The sequence below is a fragment of the Natator depressus genome, chromosome 1, assembly GCF_965152275.1.
Source record: "Natator depressus isolate rNatDep1 chromosome 1, rNatDep2.hap1, whole genome shotgun sequence".
Classification (NCBI taxonomy): Eukaryota; Metazoa; Chordata; order Testudines; family Cheloniidae; genus Natator; species Natator depressus.
Genome location: NC_134234.1, coordinates 34,013,471 through 34,030,481, shown reverse-complemented (window position 1 = coordinate 34,030,481; position 17,011 = coordinate 34,013,471). Strand labels below are relative to the sequence as shown.

Genomic DNA, 17,011 nt, shown 5'->3' with positions numbered 1-17,011 from the left:
AGGCCCCTTTGTTTCTATGATACTCTATATTGCAGCGTTTGAGGCTTATAAAGGTGTTTCTGAGGTGGTGTTTCGCTGAGTCATGTTTGGTCATGATTTCTGACCATGGACCTAGTCTCCTTTATCTCAATTAGTAAATGATTGATCTGAGAACAAAATTTAATGAGGTAAAGTATTGCCACAGTTACACACATAGCTTCACCCCCACTGAAGAAAGTTTGCATGTGTATGACTCAGGGTAACATCTGGCTCATGGTTTCCTTGAGAATTGCAGATTCAGCATTTTCAACTGCGGGTTAAGCTCTAAACTTCTTAGATATGTCTTCTCAATGTAATTGGTGAAGGCAACTCCAGATACTTTGATAACTGGACTAGGGACATGAAATGAAAATTAAACTTCATAGTCTCTGTCATTACAGCATTTAATTAAAATTAATAGTAGTTACCGCACCCCTGAAACTCAGGAGGTTTATTTAGGTGCCTAAGTAAACATGCAGATATGTAACTGTGGGCACCCAAGTTCGAAAATTTTGGTTTTACATTTATTGTGTTCTTAGACTATTCAACTCTTTTACGATCTGTTAGCTGAAGAAATGAGCCATCTCCTTCTGAGCTACATTCTCTGAACTTCCCACCATTATATCAATAAAATGCCTTTAAGATACAAGACATAACCTGTGTGTCTTACTTTTCAATCTTTACAATTGCTGTTTTCATTATTAATTATAGTGAACTGCTGAGCTGTGTCTCCTACTTTCCATTATTTTACCCCAAATGTTGTTAAAAGACACAAATACAAAAGGTGTCTGCAATCTTAAAAAAACATAGGCTATTAACTACCCTTTTAGATATTTTTCCACAGCAGACATCTCTTGAACATTTTACTACCACTTTAACCACTCACTGAAAAGGTCTGAGACTCTTGCCAAAATCTAGCACACTAAAAAACTTTTCAGTGAAAATAGCTCACTATACATGAACCAGGTGGAACTATCTTTCCTTCATGACTGAACATATCCTTGATCAGAAAATAATGGGACTACTCTTATTCATAAAGTTAAGCAAGTGCATAAGTGTTTGCAGGACTGGGGCCTGAGCATCAGGGACCTATCCGCTGCCTGCAGTTATTCTAGTACTTCTTGTCTCTGACAAAGGAATAACAATTTATTTATATAAATATTACATTTCAGTTTAGGGTTTTTTGGTTTTAAGCTTTGTTTTGTTCAGTACAATAATGCTTAATCACGTAGCACTTGCTCACATTGAGCACTCCAAGACCCTTTCCCTCTGCAATTTTAATGCCAAACCATACATTTTGCCAAATGCCAAAACAACAATTTCAAATCAAGGAATCTGATATTCTCAAAATGTAGATATGAACTGTGAAACAAATACTTGCTGAACTGTGATCTTTCAGATTTAAAATTTACTCAACTTGGTCACAATGCTGTGTAATGTAAATACGTCTTGGCCAAAAATTTCCAAAACCAGGATCCTAAAGTTAAGCTCCTGAATGAAAGGCCCAATTCTTGAAAGTAATGAGAACCCAGCGGTTTCCACTGATGTCAGTGGGTGTTGCTGGGTGCTCAGCACTTTTGAAAAAATCATGATAGTTGGTTAGGTGTCTGAATTAGGATTTAAGAGCCTTAACTTTTAAGATCCCATTTTTTAAACTCTGGGCCTTAGATTGTAAACCCTTCAGGACAGAGAGGATATCTTCATATTTGTTTACACAACAGGGCCTCATTCCTGACTGTGGCTTCTCCATGTTACAGTTATATCAATATTAAACAACAGCATACACTTCTAAATGTAGTTTAGTGGTGCAATTCTACAAGTAGTTGCAAGTCACATATTTGTATACAGAAAAGTTGATGACTAATACTAAACCAATAAATACCAGCTCACAAATTCTTTATGTTATCACCATATAGAAAGGATGACAAGTTGTGCTCTTTGCTAAATACCATAATCCGTGTAACTGTACCTATGAGTCTATTCTGGATTCTGAGTGAATAAAAAAGCTGTGAAGCTACATAACTTTTATAATTGCAGGTAGCACTTACCAAACGCCCACATCTTGCTGAAAAAAAGCATACTTCTCTGATTTCTTTAAATTGCTAATAGGCTGCTTCCATAAAATTAGCTTAGAAATGGAAAGTCATCTAAAATACATCTAAACTATCACTTAAATAATTGTAGTTTTTTCTCTGTCAAAGTGTCAAAAGAGATCTCCATCATGTTTCTACCATACTTAAACATTTAATTCAGTGACCTTTAAATCTGTCACAACATAGATTATGAGCTCTCATTCCGAACAATTATGACAAGTTGGTTTTTTTGCTTTCCATTTTCATTAGCTAAAGATATGCAGTTAATTGCTCTTGTCTGCACACTTCTTTTACTGACTCCAAATAACAGTAATCCCTTTTACTGTACAGTAATAATCGTGGATGATGATTATGACAGACTTTAAATTGCTTTGCATACTATAAGAGGCCACACAATTATTTCAATTTATATTTAATAAATTCATTTTATTAGTGTTTTCAAATAAACTTTTAACTGTTAAAGAGAGATATTGGCAGGAATATAGATGCACATGTTTAATCTAATTAAAAAGGCCGGCACAGTTGACAATCAGATTTCACTCCATTAATGTCTGAATTAATATAATTAATTATGGTTGGGAATCTTGCAGTACCAAAAAGTTTTCATTAGATCATAGAAGTAAACATGAAATTGCTACTTGCATCGGTGTACAGTACAGAATGGGAGAAGGATATCCTTTTAAATTAAAAAAAAACGTTTAAATAAAGATACAGGTAAAATACACTTATAATTAGGGCTGTCAAGTGATTAAAAAAATGAGTCATGATTAATCGAGTGATTAAAAAATCAATTACGATTAATCACACTGTTAAACAATAATAGAATACTATTTATATAAATACTTTTGGATGTTTTTCACATTTTCAGATATATTGATTTCAATTACAAAATAGAATACAAAGTGTACACTGCTCACTTTATATTTATTTTTATTATAAATATTTGCACTGGAAAAATAAAATAGTATTTTTCAATTCACTTAATACAAGTGCTGTAGTGCAATCTCTTTATCATGAAAGTTGAATTTACAAATGTAGCATTATGTACAAAAAAAACCTGCATTCAAAAATAAAACAATGTAAAACTTTAGAGCCTATAAGTCCACTCAGTCCGACTTCTTGTTCAGCCAATCGCTCAAACAAGCTTGTTTATATTTGCAGGAGATAATGCTGCCCACTTCTTGTTTACAATGTCACCTGAAAGTGAGAACAGGCATTCTCATGGCACTGTTGTAGCCGGTATTGCAAGACATTTACATGCCAGATGCACAAAAGATTCATATGTCCCTTCATGCTTCAACCAGCATTCCAGAGGACATGTGTCCATGCTGCTGATAGGTTCTGCTCGATAACGATGCAAAGCAGTGCAGACTTTGAATATTCATTTTCATCATCTGAGTCAGATGCCACAGGTACAAGATTGATTTTCTTTTTCGGTGGTTTGGGTTCTGTAGTTTCTGGATTGGAGTGTTGCTCTCTTAAAACATCTGAAAGCATGCTCCACACCCTGGTCTGATCTGATTTTGGAAGGCACTTCAGATTCTTAAATCTTGGGTCGACTGCTATAGCTATCTTTAGAAATCTCACACTGGTACCTTCTTTGCGTTTTGTCAAATCTGCAGGCAAAGTGTCCTTAAAACGAACAACATACTGGGTCTTCATCCGAGACTGATATAACATGAAATATACGGCAGAATGCAGGTAGAACACAGAGCAGGAGACATACAATTCTCCCCCAAGCAGTTCATTCAAAAATTTAATTAATGCATTATTTTTTTAACGAGCGTCATCAGCGTGGAAACATGTCCTCTGAAATGGTGGCCAAAGCATGAAGGGACATATGAATGTTTAGCATATTTGGCACATAAATACCTTGCAATGCTGGCTACAAAAGTGCCATGTGAACATCAGTTCTCACTTTCAAGTGACACTGTAAATAAGAAGTGTGTAGCATTATCTTGTGTAAATGTAAACAAACTTGTTTCTCTTAGCAGTTGGCTGAACAAGAAATAGGACTAAGCGGTTGTAGGCTCGAAAGTTTTACATTGTTTTGTTTTTGAGTGTATGATGTCCCCCTCTGGTGTTAGCTGGACCGGTGATCTGCTAGGTCACTCCAATCCTTGACTCTGGGATCCAGCCTTACCCTGCTCTGCTGTGAGAACCCCCACTCCTGGTTGTTCATGCATAGCCTCTGGCATGGAAGCTGCTCCTTGGATTATGCAACTGAATGACACTAACCAATATCCCCGGCCCCAGACACAACACTAGGAACCTCCATCTCGCAGTATCCAGTTATGCCCACTGGACACTGCAAGCTTATATGAGTTCGTCAATTTTACAAATAGATTGATATGTACCAGGCTTGTTATCCCAAGGAGAGTCTCTGACATGCTTCAAACCAAACATACTGCTTCTGGTAGAATAAACAAACACATTTATTAACTACAAAGATAGATTTTAAGTGATTAAAAGTCAAAGCATAACAAGTCAGATTTAGTCAAATGAAATAAAAGCAAAATGCATTCAAAGCTGATCTTAACACTTTCAATGCCCTTACAAATGTAGATGCTTCTCACCACAGGCTGGCTGGTTGCCCTTCAGCCAGGCTCTCCCCTTTGATCAGTGCTTCAGTTGCTTGGTGGTGATGGTGTCTGTAGATGGAGGTGGAAGAGAGAGGAAGAGCATGGCAAATGTCTTTCCTTTTTATCATGTCCTTTCTTCCCTCTTGGCTTTGCCCCCCCCGCCCCAGAGTCAGGTGAGCATTACCTCATTGCAAACTGACCAAAGGAAGGGGGGTGACTCACTAGAGAGTCCAACAGATACTTTGTTGTTGCCTAGGCCAGTGTCCTTTGTTGCTGTGAGGCTGGGCTGGGTTTGTCACATACATGTCCTGATGAGGTATGAACTGCCCCTCTGCTTTTGGAGAGTTTTTGCCTGGGCTTGCTTTAAGTCATGAGGATACATTTTCAGCCTCATAACTATATACATGAAATTATAACCTATAACATTACTATAACGTTACTATAACAACAATTACTATAACATCACTATAACAACAATGCTCAGTGCATCATGAACCTTCCGAAGACACCCGACATGACAAACTTTGCATTGGATACCACACAATCATTTTATAAGGATGAACATGGGGGTCTATGGTGTTGCCCTGAGGTACAGAACGCCACAGAGTGCAATTATGTAACAAAAAAAAATCTGCATTTGTAAGTTGCACTTTCATGATAAAGAGACTGCACTATGGTACTTGTATGAGGTGAACTATACATTTGTCACCTCCAGGCTGGAATACTGTAAATGAGTATATCTGAAGCTGAATGTAAACACAATTATTAAATAATAGAAATGTAGGGCTGGAAAGGATCTGAGGAGGTCATCTAGTTTAGCCCCCTGCATTGAGGCAGGACAAGTATACCTAGACCATACCTGAAAGATGTCTGTGCAATCTGTTATTAAAAAATTTCAGTGAAAGGAATTTCACAATCTCCCTCAGTAACCTTTCCAGTACCTAACTATCCTTATAATCAGAAAAATTTTCTTAATATCTAACCTAAATCTCATTTGCTGCAAATTAAGATAAGTATGTCTTCTCCTTTCTTCAGCAGACATGGAGAACAATGGATCATCATCCTCCTTATAACAGCACTTACATATTTGAAGGCTATGATGTCCCCACCAAGTCTTCTCTTCTGAAAACTAAATATGCCCAGATTTTTTTTAACATCTCCACATAGGTCAGGTTTTCTAAACCTTTTATTATTTTTGTTGATCTCCTCTGGTCTCTCTGCAAGTTATCCACTTCTTTCTAAAAGCGTAGCACCCAAAACTGGACACAATACTCCCCTGAGGCCTCACCAGTGCAGGGTAGAACAGACAATTACCTCTCATGTCTTCCATACAACAGTCTTGTTAATACTCTGCAGAATGACATTAGCCTTTTTCGCAATTGCATTACATTGTTGGCTCAAATTCAATTAGGGATTCACTGTAACCCTCAGATCCTTTTCAGCAATAATTTACATTTGTCTTTTTTTTATTTCATGTTGTTGATTTCACACCAATTCTCCAGTTTATTAAGGTCATTTTAATTTCTCATTCAGTCCTCCAAAGTGCATGCAACTCCTCCCAGTGTGGCATCCTCTGCAAATTTTAGAAGTGTACTCTCGACTACATTATCTAAATCATTAATGAAAATATTGAAAGTATTGGACCCAGGACAGGCCCACACAGGACCCAGCTAGATGCAGACCTCCAGTTTGAGAGTGAATCATTGATAACTACTTTTTGAGAATATTTTTTCAACCATTTGTGACCCATCTTATAGTAATTGCATTTAGTCCACATTTCCCCAGTTTTCATATTAGAATGCTGTGTGGGACTGTGTCAAAATTAAGATATATCGAGTCTACTACTTCCCCTGGTGTAATAATTGGGCCTACAAAATTACCCTATGTGTAATTTAACTTGTAAAAGGTGAATGATAATTGATAAAATGTCACAATACCTTTAACAACAGATGTTGATGGGAAATGGTACAAAAGAAAAACAGAGACTAAATTAGTCTCCCAAAGAGAGGCCTACTTATATAATTCAAGGACTGTGTTGAGATCATGCTTGGTAAACAAGTGTGGGACTGGAAATGAATGGACCAAAAACTTGTGTGTTAGAATGTAGGCCTAATTGGTGGACAAAATAATGAGGGTATGGGCTATTCCACCCATCACTCCCCTTTTGGGGCAAAAAGATGGCTACTGTGATGCTGGCCAACTGAAAGAAGGGAAAAGAAGTGAGGTCCAACCATTGTGGCCATCGCCACAGTATCCTGGGACCCCGGGATAGTATCTGACAATGTTGCACCTTTGTCGTCCTGATCCTCAGAAATGTCCTGACTATACCAGACCAGAGATGGGATACAGATGACATTGTTACCTCCACTGGCTCTGGCTAACTCCAAAGACCACCTGGAATGTGCAGCTTTGTCACCTCCTCTTTCCCCCTCTCAGTGTGTTCTTTTCCTTCCCTACCTTATTTCTTTCCTTTCCTAGCCCTCTCCTTTTTCCTTCTGTCTAATAAAAGTCTGGTTCACCCACCAAGATGGTATATTTTGCAACTCTGCTGTGAGCCTGTAACTCAAAAGAGGAAGCTAAAAGCAGTGCCCTAAACAGCCCAATGCTGGTACAAGTTTGCCAGGTCTCAGAGTGGTTTATAAGACCATGTGCTGTACCTGTGTTTTTCCAGCAGTGAGATTCCTAGTGAAAATCAATACCTGAGGGAGAAGCTGCACTTTTCTATTTTTACTATTCTTTTTGTCTTCCCTCTTGTATATGTTTGTCTTTAGGAAACACAATCTGACGTTAACAACAGCAGCAACATCAACGGCTTTAGTCCATCTCAACTAACTTTTTCTCTTTTCTCCAAAAGGGACAGTTACTACCATCTAACAGACAGACAAATAGTGGGGTTTTCTTTCTAAAAACACTCTACAGATGAAGGGGAAAAGGAATGTTGTTAAAATGAAAGCTTTATTTAATACTTAACATTTCAAATGCTCTTTTTTCATTCTTTTTAATTTTAATAAAAGGTTAAAAGGACTTTTAATGGTGTTTGCATCATGGTAGTAAGCAGGCGGAGATCTCTGTATACCAAACCCCAGACCCTATTTAATGTTAGACATTGACTGGGCTATGTTAGCCCATATATTCCATCTAAATTAATACAACAGTCTTAGTCACTAGATGAGTAACCCTGTCAAAGAAGGAAATTACAATGCTTTGGCATGATTTGTTCTTGTCAAATCCATATTGGTAATTTCTTAAAACCCTATTAACTTCTAGGTGCTTACAAACTGATATTTTAATACTTTGTTCCAGTATCTTTCCAGGTATCAAAGTTAGGATGACTGGTCTATAATTCCCCAGGCCCTCTTTTTTAAACATAGATACTATGTTTGCCCTTCTCCTGTCCTCTAGGCCTCACCTGTTCTCCAAGAATTCTCAAGGGTATTTGCTTTAGCTAGCTACCAAAGTACCAAGATTGCTTTAGGTAATTCCTGAAGTACCCTATGGTGAATTTCATCAGGCCCTATCTGAATATATTTAACTTATCTAAATATTCCTTCGCTTGTTCTTTCTGACTTGTGTTCCTTATCCCTTGCCATAAATATTAATTGTGTTAAGCATCTGGTGACAATTAACCTTTAGTCAAGACTTAAACAAAACAGCATCTTGGTCTCGCCTGTTATTAGCTGTCCTTCCCTGCTAAGTAGAGAACGTACACTGTCCTTTGTCTTTATCTTGCCCCTAATGTATTAATAGAACATCTTGTTGCCTTTTATGTCCCTTGCTAGGTAACTCATTTGGTGCCTTAGCCTTTCTGATTTTGTCCCTCCGGTGCTTGTGCTATTCTTTTATTCTCATCCTTTGCAACACGTCTATGTTTCCACTTTTCAGTAGGATACCCTTTTTTGATTTTCAGATTACTGAAGAACTCCTGATGAAGCCATCTTAGCCTCTCACAGTGCTCCAGTTGGTACAGAATCTGGCTGCCTGACTCCTCCTCCATGACTTAGGCCACGAGGAGCACATCAGGCCTATGTTCAAGTCCCTCCACTAGTTTCTAGTCAGTTTCAGATGCTATTTAAGATTTCGTCTTAATCTTTAAAACATTTAATGGATCAAGCCCCAGCTACATTAAAGCTACATTAAAGCCCAAATTTCATGACTGGTGTGTTCTCATAACATAAGAACTAGGGGACAACAAATTAAAGTAATATGCAGCAGGTTTAAAACAAACAAAAGGAAGTATTTCTTCACACAACGTACAATCAACCTGTGGCACTCTTTCCAGAGGATGTTGTGAAGGCCAAGACTAGAACAAGGTTCAAAAAAGAACTAGATACATTCCTGGAGGATAGGTCCATCAATGGCTATTAGCCAGGACGGCACGGATGGTGTCCCTAGCCTCTGTTTGCCAGAAGCTGGGAATGGGCGACAGGGGATGGATCACTTGATGATTACCTCCTCTGTTCATTCCCTCTGGGGCACCTGGCATTGGCCACTGTCGGAAGATAGGATACTGGGTTAGATGGACCTTTGGTCTGAACCAGTATGGCCATTCTTATGTTCTTCTAACTATGAATTACTTACACGGTTTTTTCCCTCTGGGACAGATAATACAGTTTATAAAGCCCAGCATGAAATGTGTGAGAGCTGGGATCAAATCATTATTGGTTGACAGCGTCTGACTATGGAATAAAATTCCAGATGATATTAGGTGACTCCAGAGCCAAAACATCTTTAGAAATGTTGAAGTACCTTCCTCTTAAAAAAATCTCTATCATAGCAAGAATGACACTTGTAACTTTGAATCTCCCACATACTCAAACACATTCCCCCCAAAAATAAAAATAAAAAGTTGTAACACAACTCTATACAATTGTTGAGATAAGCACTAATTTCATATTTTTCTAAAACAATGTTAGATTTCTTATTGCTGTGGTCAAACCAGCTTTTAAAATGTTATAAAAACAGCCTGTTGTAGATTAATTTTGCATATGAGGATTACAAATATAGTATGAAAAATAACTTGGCAGACGTATCAAAAGAGCTTTGCAAAGCAATTCCAAGGAGAATATTTTAAAACTTTTCATTAATCTGAGTTAGCAAAGCACCCCTTTCATTATATTATAAATATAAGATTTTCTTTTTTCCAAAATAAATCTGCTAGGATAGTCTCAGTTGGTTCAAGTTAACATCCAAAACGTGTATTTTCCATTTTAAAGAAAAAGCTTTCCTTATCTTCTACACTCTCCAAGCACTCCTCAAATGAACAGCGGCCACCATATTTGCACATTATCATTGATACAACTTTAGGTTCATATAACTCCTTTACAATATAAGTCAAGCACTTCCCCTCTTAAGTTTTGACTAATTACAAATGAATTCTCTATTATAGTATTTTTATCCTTTGTCTGATCCCCAGAGGGGTCTTCTATTGAAGTAGAAAATCATATAAAACTACAGGCCCATCTACACTGGGAGTTATTCTGGAATATATATTACTGATTAACTTTATGTATGGAGGCTCTTACTGAGAAATAAAGCACTCTTATTCCAGAATAAGAGCATCCACACATAGAATTAAGCAGCAATAGCTAATCTGCTTTAAATTCACCCCTATTTTATTCCGGATTAACTTTAACTTTCATGTGAAGACAAGCGCAGAGGAAGTGAAGCAATTTTTTGGTAACACTGGCAACTGCCTGAAAACAGTACAGTACAATTCTGTTTTTCCAGTGGTTTCAGAGAAATTCAAAGCCTTTAGAAAAACAGGAATTTGGGTAAGCAAGGCAGTAATGAATGATAAATACTGTTGTTGGAGGACAGGGTGGATATCCAGATGTGCAGGGGCTTAGGTTAAGAGAAGTTTAATTAAGCAGTTATACTGTATTTCCTTTTTCTTCAAAATGCAAATTTCAGAAAGGATAAATATACAACAGTTTAAAAGTCAATATTTACTCTCAGACTCTGAGATACTTCTGTTATTTCCTTCTCTAAGTACAAAGAAATATGAAATATTTCAGATATATGATAAACTGTGGGAAAATAACTCTTTAATGGCAACCACTAAACTTGCAATTAGAGTTTCCTGAAAAAGTGTACTCTTTTTGAATATACATTGGAGGGAGTGCAGGAAGCACTCCATGCACTCACCTCTATACAAGGACACAGGTGGGTGTATCTCTCCACCCCTGCACACCCGACACAGGTCTAACCACAAGGAAGCCAATAATTTAGGTAAATATGTCTAGTATAATAGGGTTGCCATTTTCAAACCTGGGTGACCAAAGTTAGACACATGTGCATCCCTAAGGATTAAGCCTCTTTTACTTAGCTGCCTAAATATGGATTTAAAAGGGATCCAGGTTTGAAAATCTGGGCTTCTGTCATGTGTGAACAGGTGGGTATGTTTCTTAAACTACATGAATTAAGCCTTTAATATGACTTCCTTATACAAAGGGACTTACTAATTGAGATATCAATTGCTCCCCCAATGCCATCTGTTGGAGTCTATATAAGCTAGAAGGAACACATACAGAATACTAATCTTTAGGCAAAAGGCCTTCCCTTAGGTCAAATCATGTACTAATCATATTTTGAGACTGTCATAAATATAAAGGGAAGGGTAAACCCCTTAAAAATCCCTCCTGGCCAGAGGAAAAATCCTCTCACCTGTAAAGGGTTAAGAAGCTAAAGGTAACCTCGCTGGCACCTGCCCAAAATGACCAATGAGGAGACAAGATACTCTCAAAAGCTGGGAGGAGGGAGAGAAACAAAGGGTCTGTGTCTGTCTGTATGCTGCTTTTGCCGGGGATAGACCAGGAACGGAGTCTTAGAACTTTAGTAAGTAATCTAGCTAGGTATGTGTTAGATTATGATTTCTTTAAATGGCTGAGAAAAGAACTGTGCTGAATAGAATGACTATTCCTGTCTGTGTGTCTTTTTTGTAACTTAAGGTTTTGCCTAGAGGGATTCTCTATGTTTTGAATCTAATTACCCTGTAAGGTATCTACCATCCTGATTTTACAGAGGGGATTTCTTTACTTCTATTAAAAGTCTTCTTGTAAGAAAACTGAATGCTTTTTCATTGTTCTCAGATCCAAGGGTTTGGGTGTGTGGTCACCTATGCAAATTGGTGAGGATTTTTACCAAACCTTTCCCAGGAAGTGGGGTGCAAGGGTTGGGAGGATTTTTGGGGGAAAGACGTGTCCAAACTACGTTTCCCAGTAAACCCAGTTAGAGTTTGGTGGTGGCAGTGGAGATTCAGGGACAAAGGATAAAATTAATGTGTACCTTGGGAAGTTTTAACCTAAGCTGGTGAAAGTAATCTTAGGAGGTTTTCATGCAGGTCCCCACATCTGTACCCTAGAGTTCAGAGTGGGGGAGGAACCTTGACAGAGACATAAGACAATGTAATTCTTTTTATCTTCTTTCCCATTTTGCCTTTGATTTTTTAGTGTCTAGAGACCAAAATTACTATTCACTGCTTTCAAATAAAACACCATTTCCCCATTTTACTTTGACATGCCCCAGAAACCATGTTTGTTCAGTAAGTCTGAATAATAGCACAGAGTTTGAGCATAAAATTTCTGAGTTCATTAGGATCAACATGCTAGGTAACAATGTGCCAGAAGCTGATATGCAACAAGGCATAGCTGAGGAAAGCATTAGCAAATATGATCTAATTTCAGCTGCAGTGGTAATTTACTTTTATCAAACCAGAGTCAACTTTTCACGGGTTACTGTTTTCTGAAATTTAATAAGAATAGCAGAATGCTGAATAAAGGTATAAACTTTAAATGTTAGTGAACACATTCATTTTAAACATCTTAAAACAAGTTGAAGATTGGAATACACCTCTAAAAAGATCCTTTGGGATATTTCCTCCATCTATTCTCATCAGACAATGCATCCAGACAGCATTCTTACCCTGTGTTTTACTAACCTTTACTTTCTCTGAAGCTAAACACACTAGACATACAGGACTAGACTGTATCTGCAAGGGGGAAGTGGAAAGAAAGGGTAGTGAGGAGAAAAAGACACCACTATATTTTTCCTTAACAGTTGCAGGTCCTAAAGAGTGAAAGGAAGAGGGAATGGCAAACTCTTCTAGCAACTTAAGTGGCCCCCAGAAAGGGCCATGTTCCTGCTTCTCAGCCCCAACACCAGCAAGAGTGCAGTCATGAACACAAACGACTCAGTTCCTACAGGATTCCTGGCAAATACTGCATACCATGCTCCCTGGGAGAAATTAAAACAACCACAGTTATACTGACTTCTTTTGCAGTATTTTGAAGTGTGAAGTGCTTCCCTTTCCCCCATGATGCACATCAAATCCATTTTGTGCAATTACCCTACATGCTGTGGAACAAGGTTTAAAGTAAGGAGGAAGCAGCAGGGGGGTCAGCTCCTTGTCCTCTGTTAACAGAAGAGAGAGAATAACTCTGAAGGAGGGCAGTTTTCCTGGAGCGCCTTCTTTTCCAGCAGCAAGAGCTGGTGCCTGGCTGGAGAAATGCCGTGGCTCCCACCCTTCTGGCATCTAGATGATGTGACATTTAGGCACCTGATCCTTTTGTGAACCCAGTCTTTATACTTTTGCAACTCATGCATCCTTTATTGAAATTCAAGTTACAACTAGGGCTGTCAAGCGATCAATAAAATTAAAAAAATATTTGTAATAAAAATAATAATATAAAGTGAGCAATGTACACTTTGTATTCTGTGATGTAATTGAAATCAATATATTTGAAAATGTAGAAAAACATCCAAAAATTAATAGCAATTAATCGTGTGATTAATTGTGCTGCTAAACAATAACAGAATATCATTTATTTAAATAGTTGTGGATGTTTTCTACATTTTCAAATATATTGATTTCAATTACAACACAGAATACAAAGTGTACAGTGCTCACTTTATGTTTATTTGTATTACAAATATTTGCACTGTAAAAACAAAATAAATAGCATTTTTAAATTAATCTAATACAAATATTGTAGTGCAATCTCTTTATCATGAAAGTTGAACTTAAAAATATAGGATTATGTACAAAAAAACCCTGCATTCAAAAATAAAACAATGTAAAACTTTAGAGCCTACAAGTCCACTCAGTCCTACTTGTTCAGCCAATTACTCAGACAAACCATTTTTTTTACACTTATGGGAGATAATGTTGCCCGCTTCTTATTTACAATGTCACCTGAAAGTGAGAACAGGTGTTCACATGGCACTGTTGTAGCCGGCGTCGTAAAATGTTTAGGTGCCAGATGTGCTAAATATTCATGCTTCAACCTCCTTTCCAGTGGACATGCATCCATGCTGATGATGGGTTCTGCTCGATAACAATCCAAAGCACTGAGGACTGACGAATGTTCAGTTTCATCACCTGAGTCAGTCACCACCAGCAGAAGGTTGATTTTCTTTTTTGGTGGTTTGGGTTCTGTAGTTTCCACATCGGAGTGTTGCTCTTTTAAGACTTCTGAAAACATGCTCCACACCTCATCCCTCTCAGATTTTGGAAGGCACTTCAGATTCTTAAACCTTGGTTTGAGTGCTGTAGCTATCTTTAGAAATCTCACATTGGTACCTTTGCGTTTTGTCAAATCTGCAGTGAAAGTGTTCTTAAAATGAACAACATGTGCTGGGTCATCATCCAAGATGCTATAACATGAAATATATGGCAGAATGTGGGTAAAACAGAGCAGGAGACATACAATTTTCCCCAAGGAGTTGAGTCACAAATTTAATTTACACTTTTAACGAGCGCCAGCAGCATGGAAGCATGTCCTCTGGAAGGGTGGCTGAAGTATGAAGGGGCATGTGAATGTTTAGCATATCTGGCACATAAATACCTTGCAATGAGGGCTACAAAAGTGCCATGTGAATGCCTGTTCTCATTTTCAGGTGTCATTGTAAATAAGAAGCGGGCAGCATTATCTCCTGCAATGTCAACAGACTTGTTTGTCTAAGCGATTGGCTGAACAAGAAGTAGAACTGAGTGGACTTGTAGGCTCTAAAGTTTTACATTGTTTTGTTTTTGAGTGCAGTTACATTTGTAAGTTGCACTTTCATGATAAAGAGATTGCACTACAGTACCAGTATGAGGTGAATTGAAAAATACAATTTCTTTTATCATTTTTACAGTGCAATATTTGTAATAAAAATAATGTAAAGTGAGCACTGTACACTTTGTATTCTTTGTTGTTACTGAAATCAATATATTTGAAAATGTAGAAAAATATCCAAAAATAGTTAATAAATTTCAATTGGTATGCTTGGTTTAACAGTGCAATTAAAACTGTGATCAATCGTGATTTTTTTTTTTAAATTGCGATTAATTTTTTTTTAGTTAGTAGCTTGAGTTAACTGTGATTAATCAACAGCCCTAGTTACAACCTTTTTTGAGTTAAAAAATATTCTGTTCATCCAATGTAAGTAAGGTCAATGCTCTCAAAGCGTACTCCATCTACATTAGTCCTTGGTCTCCTCTTATTTGAGTACTGCATGCAACATCTGGAAGAGTGTTTGGAGTTCTTTGATCAATGAACTTAGAAATGAGGGTTTGGTTTCCACAAAGAACCTCTATGCTGTATAATAAGTATGTTGGGATTTACCTGCTAACCCAGCACCAAGAACATGTGTAAATCCAAACAAAAAATACTAAATCAGGGACTCTGCTTCCGACACACATGTTCTGAAGTTATCTACATTCATTTTCTATTCATATGAGCTCAAAATATCCCTCCCAAACTATTCTCCCTAGAGGTCCCACTTTTAAGAAAACACTAAACAGGACCAAACAGGTACTTAGGTACACAAGTGATTTTGTGCTAATGTAAGGTGCTAGATGATAGTCCTGGAAAGTAAAGACTTCTCTTTATCTGCAAAAGAGGTACTATACGGGTAGTGGCAGTGCAAGCTTTCTATACACTCTCTCTCCTACATGACTCAAATTCCACTAGAAGGGAGCTTCTTTACAGAGGAGAGCATAGATTGGTTTTGCCAGAAGCTGGGAATGAGCGACAGGGAATGGATCACTTGATGATTACCTGTTCTATACATTCCCGCTGGGGCACCTGGCATTGGCCACTGTCAGAAGACAGGATACTGGGCTAGATGGACCTTTGATCTGACCCAGTATGGCCGTTCTTATGTTCTCTTTTTATATTATTAAATCCTTGTCCTCTCTGATGAGGCTAACAAGAGTGCCAACTAGCAAGAGTGTTTTTTGTAGTATGGAAACTTGTTTCTATTACAAATTGGATGTCTGTCTTTTTTCACATATATATACCAGTCATGATTTCATAGACCTCAATCATATCTCCCCTTAGCCGTCTCTTTTCCAAGCTGAAAAGTCCTAATCTTATTCATCTCTCCTCATACGGAAGCAGTTCCAAAGCCCTAATCATTTTTGTTGCCCTTTTCTGAACCTTTTCCAATTCCAATATATCTTTTTTGAGATGGGGTGACCACATATGCCCACAGTATTCAAGATGTGGGCATACCATGGACTTATACAGAGGCAACAGGATAATTTCTGTCCTATTAGCTATCCCTTTCTTAATTATTCCCAGCATTCTCTTTGCTTTTTTGACTGTCACTGCACATTGAGTGGATGTTTTCAGAGAACTATCCACAATGACTCCAAGATCTCTTTCTTGAGTGGTAACAGCTAATTTAGACCCTATCATTTTATATGTATAGTTGGGATTGTGCTTTCCAATGTGCATTACTTTGCATTTATCAACATTAAATTTCATCTGCCATTTTGTTGCCCAGTCACCAAGTTTTGAGAGATCTTTTTGTAGCTCTTCGCAGTCTGCCTGGGTCTTAACTATCTTTAGTAATTTTGTGTCATCTGCAAATTTTGCCACCTCACTGTTTACCCTTTTCCAGACCATTTATGAATATGTTGAATAGGACTGGTCCCAGAACAGACCCCTGGGGGACACCACTATTTACCTCTCTCCATTCTGAAAACTGACCATTTATACCTACCCTTTGTTTCCTATCTTTTTAACCAGTTACCAATCCGTGAGAGCACCTTCCTTCTTACCTCTGGCAGCTTACTTTGCGTAAGAGCCTTTGACGAGGGACCTTGTCAAAGGCTTTCTGAAAATCTAAGTATATTATATGCAGCGGATCACCTTGGTCCACGTGCTTGTTGACACCCTCAAAGAATTCTAGTAGATTGGTGAGGCATGATTTCCCTTTACTAAAACCATGTTGACTCTTCCTCAACAAATTATGTTCATCTGTATATCGAGAATATTGTTCTTTATTATAGTTTCAACCAGTTTGCCTGGTACTGAAGTCAGGCTTACAGGC

At 37.7% G+C, this 17,011-nt stretch overlaps 1 protein-coding gene across 1 annotated transcript in view; it reads right to left on the bottom strand.

Annotated features, from left to right (window-relative positions):
- Window positions 1-17,011, bottom strand: part of DYNC2H1 (dynein cytoplasmic 2 heavy chain 1) — a 389,779-nt gene that overhangs the window by 18,308 nt on the left and 354,460 nt on the right. The gene's annotated exons all lie outside the window — the stretch shown is intronic.